General features: G+C 46.8%; 1 long non-coding RNA gene across 1 annotated transcript; it reads left to right on the forward strand.

Annotated features, from left to right (window-relative positions):
- Nucleotides 1–1,485: 1,485 nt before the first annotated feature.
- Nucleotides 1,486–5,308, forward strand: LOC112615006. Its single transcript, XR_003117244.1, has 3 exons — nucleotides 1,486–1,592; nucleotides 2,105–2,441; nucleotides 4,788–5,308. It is a non-coding gene; the product is annotated as an uncharacterized LOC112615006 (long non-coding RNA).
- Nucleotides 5,309–5,563: the final 255 nt, after the last annotated feature.

A 5,563-nucleotide genomic window follows, 5' to 3' on the forward strand; every position in this document is an offset into this window, starting at 1 on the left:
GAAGGCTCTGTTACCAGAAGGCTCTATTGTAGAAGGGCCCAGATGCCAGAAAATGGCCCTGAGCCAGGGAGCCAATGTCACTCTGGAAACAGGTCAGTAGTGTGAAGGAAGAGGCTCTTTCAGATGTCCCTGGCATGAATATTGTGGCAGGCAGAATAACGGACCCCCAAAGATACCCATTTTGTAACTCTCAACATCCGTGAATATATTACATGGTAAGGAGGTGTAAGCTAAAAGAATCCAAAGTCCCTTCACCGACTGAAGGGACTGCCTCTTGGCTAAGGGGACCTCTGGCAAAAACCTTAAAGAGTGAATTCCTGGCCATGACAAGAAGTGAGATTGAACATGTCTTGTTATACCCCCACCCTTTTGGAGCTTAGGCACAACAACTGACCAACATTAATGTTAAAATAGAGATCATAACACTGACAAAACAGACTCTTTATGACTAAGATACCCAATTATAAACAAGACCTAAGGCTACGCAAGTCAAAGGTTAAATTGCAGTTGCTGGTCATCGATCTTGCGACATAGCATCCTTATCTTAAAACAGTCCTTTCTGTTGACCCCCAAGTTTTAGACAGAGCTTTACTCCTTTAACTAACTGCAAGTTAACGAATCTCAGAGGCCACCTATGACCTGTAAACCCCCAGTTCAAAATATCCAGCTTTTTTTGGCCAAACCAATGTATAAACTCCATGTGTTGATTTACGACTTTGCCTGTAACTTCTACTTCCCTGAAATATATGAAACAGGCCGGGCGCGGTGGCTCAAGCCTGTAATCTCAGCACTTTGGGAGGCCGAGACGGGTGGATCACGAGGTCAGGAGATCGAGACCATCCTGGCTAACACGGTGAAACCCCGTCTCTACTAAAAAATACAAAAAACTAGCCGGGCGAGGTGGCGGGCGCCTGTAGTCCCAGCTACTCGGGAGGCTGAGGCAGGAGAATGGCCTGAACCCGGGAGGCGGAGCTTGCAGTGAGCTGAGATCCGGCCACTGCACTCCAGCCTGGGCGACAGAGCGAGACTCCGTCTCAAAAAAAAAAAAAAAAAAAAAAATATGAAACAGAGTTGTGACCTAACTGCCTCATGACCACTTACTCAAGGCTTCTTGGATTTGTGTGTCTTCCTGGGCCCCAATCACTCATGTTGGCTTAGAATAAGTCTCTTTAAAATCTTTTAGAGTTTGTTTTTTTTTCGTTAACTGAAGAATTAAGGTTGTAGGTGGAATTAAGGTTGCTAATCAGCTGACTTTGAGAAGGAGCAAGCATCCTGGATTATCCAGGTGGGCCCAATATAATCACAAGGATCCTTATAAATAAACAAGGGAGGCAGGGAAATTTGTGTCAGAGTGATTTGATATGAGAAAGGCTAAACCTATGCCTTTGAAGATAGAGAAAGTGGGTCAGTCATGAGCCAAGGAATGTGGTGACCTCTAGAAGCTACACAAAACTAGGAAACTGATTCTCCTCTGCAGCCTCCACAAGGGAATGAAGGCTGGCACCTAAACTCAAACAGCAAAATAAATTCAATAAGGAAGATTTGAAGATCAAAGACCTTCTGCTCGCTGGCTTCACATTTGTCATCACTAGGTCAGTGATGTTCAAATCATTTTTAGGCAATAGTTCTATGTGTCAGTTGACTAGGCCATGGAGTCAAGAGGGTTTGGTCAAGCATTATTCTAGGGTGTCTGCAAAGGTGTGTGTGTGTGTTTTAATACAGAGATAGGGTCTTGCTCTTGCTCTGTTGCCTAGGCTGGAGTGCTGTAGTATAACTATAGCTTAATGCAGCCGCAGCCTCCCAGGAGCAAGCAATCCTCCCATTTCAGCCTCCCAAGCAGCTAGAATTACAGGTGCATGCCGACACCTCTGGCTAATTTATTTTAATTTTTTTGTATGGACACGGTCTTGCTCTGTTGCTCAGGCTGGTCTCAAATTCCCGGGCTCAAGTGATCCTCCTACCTCAGCCTCACATAGCCCTGCGATTACAGGTGTGAGCCACTGCACCCAGCCTGTAGGGTGTCCCTGCATGAGAATAGTATCTAAATCAGTAGGCTGAGTAAAGCAGATTGCCCTTTTTAATGTGAGTGGGCCTCATTCAACAGTTGAAAGCCCGAATAGAACAAAAAAGTTGACCGTTCCCTGAGTAAGAGAGAATTCTTCCTGCATGATGATCTTCAGTCTGGGACATTGACTTTTTTTCTGCCATTGGCCTGAAACATTAACTCTCCCTAAGTCTCGAGCCTGCGGGCCTTTGGACTGGAACTAAATTATCAGCTCTCCTGGGCCTCCAGGTTGTCTACTCACCCTGCAGATCTTTCACCTTGCCAGACCCCATAATTGTGTGAACTAATTCATTATAAAAATAAATCTCGATTGCTGGCAAGATGGCCGAATAGAAACAGCGCCCACGTGTGGCTCCCAGTGAGATCAACGAAGAAGGTGGGTGATTTCTGCATTTCCAACTGAGGTACCCGGTTCATTTCATTGGGACTGGTTGGACAGTGGGTGCAGCACAGGGAGGGCGAGCCGAAGCAGGGTGGGGCGTTGCCTCTCCCAGGAAGTGCAAGAGGTCGGGGAATTTTCACCCCTACCCAAGAGAAGCCTGAGGGACTAAGCCTGAGGAACTCCAGCACAGACACTGCACTTGTCCCACAGTCTTCACAACCCACACACCACGAGAATCCCTCTGGTGCCCACCCCACCAGGGCCCCGGGTTTCAAGCACAAAACTGCGCGGCCATTTGGGCAGACACCCAACTAGCTGCAGGAGTTTTATGTTTGTTTTGTTTTCTTTTTTTTGACGGAGTCTCGTACTGTCGCCCAGGCTGGAGTGCAGTGATGCGATCTAGGCTCACTGCAAGCTCCGCCTCCCGGGTTCAGGGCATTCTCTCGGCTCAGCCACCCAAGTAGCTGGGACTCCAGGCGCCTGCCACCAGGACTGGCTAATTTTTTGTATTTTTTAGTAGACATGGCGTTTCACTGTGTTAGCCAGGATGGTCTTGATCTCCTGACCTCATGATCCGCCTGCCTCAGCCTCCCAAAGTGCTGGGATTACAGGCGTGAGCCACCGCGCCGGGCCTGCAGAAGTTCTTTTTTTTTCCATACCCCAGTGGCGCCTGGAATGCCAGTGAGGCAGAACCATTCACTCCTCCGGAAAAGGGGTGCAGAAGCCAGGGAGCCAAGTGGTCTGGCTGGGCGGGTCCCACCCCCACTGAGCTCAACAAACTAAGATCCACCGGCTTGAAATTCTCTCTGCCAGCACAGCAGCAGTCTGAGATTGACCTGGGATGCTGGAGTTTGGTGAGGGGAAGGGCGTCCGCCATTGCTGAAGCTTGAGTACATGGTTTTATACCCACAGTGTAAACAAAGCCACTGGGAAGTTTGAACTGGGTGGAGCCCACTGCAGCTCAGCAAGGCTGCTGTGGTCAGACTGCCAGATTTCTCTTCTCTGGGCAGGGCATCTCTGAAAGAAAAAGGCAGCAGCCCCAGTCAGGGACTTATAGATAAAAATTCCATCTCCCTGGGACAGAGCACCTGGGGAAAGGGGTGGCTGTGGGTGCAGCTTCAGCAGACTTAAAGATCCCTGCCTGACAGCTTTGAAGAGAGCAGCAGACCTCCCAGCACAGCATTCGAGCTCTGCTAAGAGTCAGACTGCCTCCTCAAGTTGGTCTTGAATGGAACCAACCCAAGTGTCCATCAATGATAGACTGGATAAAGAAAATGTGGCACATATACACCGTGGAATACTATGCAGCCATAAAAAAGAATGAGTTTGTGTGAAGCTGGAAACCATCATTCTCAGCAAACTCACAAGAACAGAAAACCAAACACTGCATGTTCTCACTCATAAGTGGGAGTTGAACAATGAGAACACATGGACACAGGGAGGGGAATATCACACACTGGGGCCTGTCAGGGGGTGGGGGGCTAGGGGAGGGACAGCATTATGAGAAATGCCTAATGTAGGCGATGGGTTGATGGGTGCAGCAAACCACCATGGCACGTGTACATCTATGTAACAAAACTGCACGTTCTGCACATGTATCCCAGAACTTAAAGTGTAATAAAAGAAAGAAAGAAAAAAAAAAAGAAATGATTGATGGTGTTTTTCAAAGGACCCCAGTCCCATTATTTGCCTTATAAATGGGACTGGGGGCCTTTGAAAAACACCTTTTATCATTTCTTGGTTTTTGTTTTTGTTTTTGTTTTTGTTTTTTAACACAATTAATACCATACCATTGCAGAAAATGTGTATCAGTAAAAAGAAAATAAAACCACTGGCATTTCTACCACCCAGAGAAAAAAAAAATAATAAATCTCTTTTGGCCAGGCTCGGTGGCTCACATCTGTAATCCCAGTACTTTGGGAGGCTGAGGCAGGTGAATCACTTGAGGTCACGATTCGAGACCAGCCTGGGCAACATGGCAAAACCCTGTCTCCACTAAAAATACAAAAATTAACCGGGCGTGATGTTGCATGCCTGTAGTCCCAACTACTCAGGAGACTGAGGTAGAAGGGTCACTTGTGCCTGGGGAGTGGAGGTTGCAGTGAGCCAAGATCGCACCACTGCACTCCAGTCTGGGTAACAGAGTGAGACTCCGTCTGCCTCCCCTGACAAAAAAAAAACAAAAACAAAAACATTTGAACAAACGTTAAGTGCATTCTTCCAACGACAATTCCTCTTGGGAGAGTTGGTGGACCAGAAGATGTTGTGAAACGTGAGCTCGCTGCATGTTGATTTTTCCAGGTGCTTAAGTCCTCACTGTGCTGTCCTTGTGACCTTCAGGCCTAGGTCATCAAGATGCACAGCACAGGACAGAAGCCCCTGTAGCCCTGCACCTGGTGACATGGAACTGCTTTGCTGGTCCACACAGACACAGGCTCCATCCAAGCCTGGCTCCTACCCATCACAGTTCTGTAGGCTGCCCATTTGCAGAGGGCCTTCCATCTGACACTCCTCCTCGCCTGCTTGTTCTCCAGCCATGTTGTGGCCAATTTGCCATGAGGAAGTTGCAGTGGCCAAACCTGTTGGAAACTGTGAGGTGTAACTGGGAGAGAAAGGACACAATTCAAATGTTCTTACTGCCTGTGATGATGCAGCTATAGCGATGTACTGGCTGCTCACAAGCCTGTTCCTTCTTCCATTGTAGAGCATGAAGAATTCCCTTATCACTGCGTCAGGAGGGGGAACAGAAGTTTTTCTCATGCCTAATTTTGCGTTTTCAGTAAGGTCTTTTTCATCTTGTCCAGGAGAAACTGGAAAAAAAAAAAAGATACTTGAAATAAACTGAAGGACATTTAAACAAAGAAACACTTGAAATAAACTGAAAAGATTTTTTTTTTCTTTTTTAACATTAACGTATTTTGCAGGAAGAAAAAAATATTATATAAAGGACACTAAGGGCAAATAAATATATGTGTTTACAATAGCAAAGACATGGAATCAACCGGATGCCCATCAATGATAGACTGGATAAAGAAAATGTAGCACATATACATCATGGAATACTATGCAGCCATAAAAAGGAATGAGATCATGTCCTTTGCAGGGACATGGATGGA

Source organism: Theropithecus gelada, chromosome X (genome assembly GCF_003255815.1).
Source record: "Theropithecus gelada isolate Dixy chromosome X, Tgel_1.0, whole genome shotgun sequence".
NCBI lineage: Eukaryota > Metazoa > Chordata > Mammalia > Primates > Cercopithecidae > Theropithecus > Theropithecus gelada.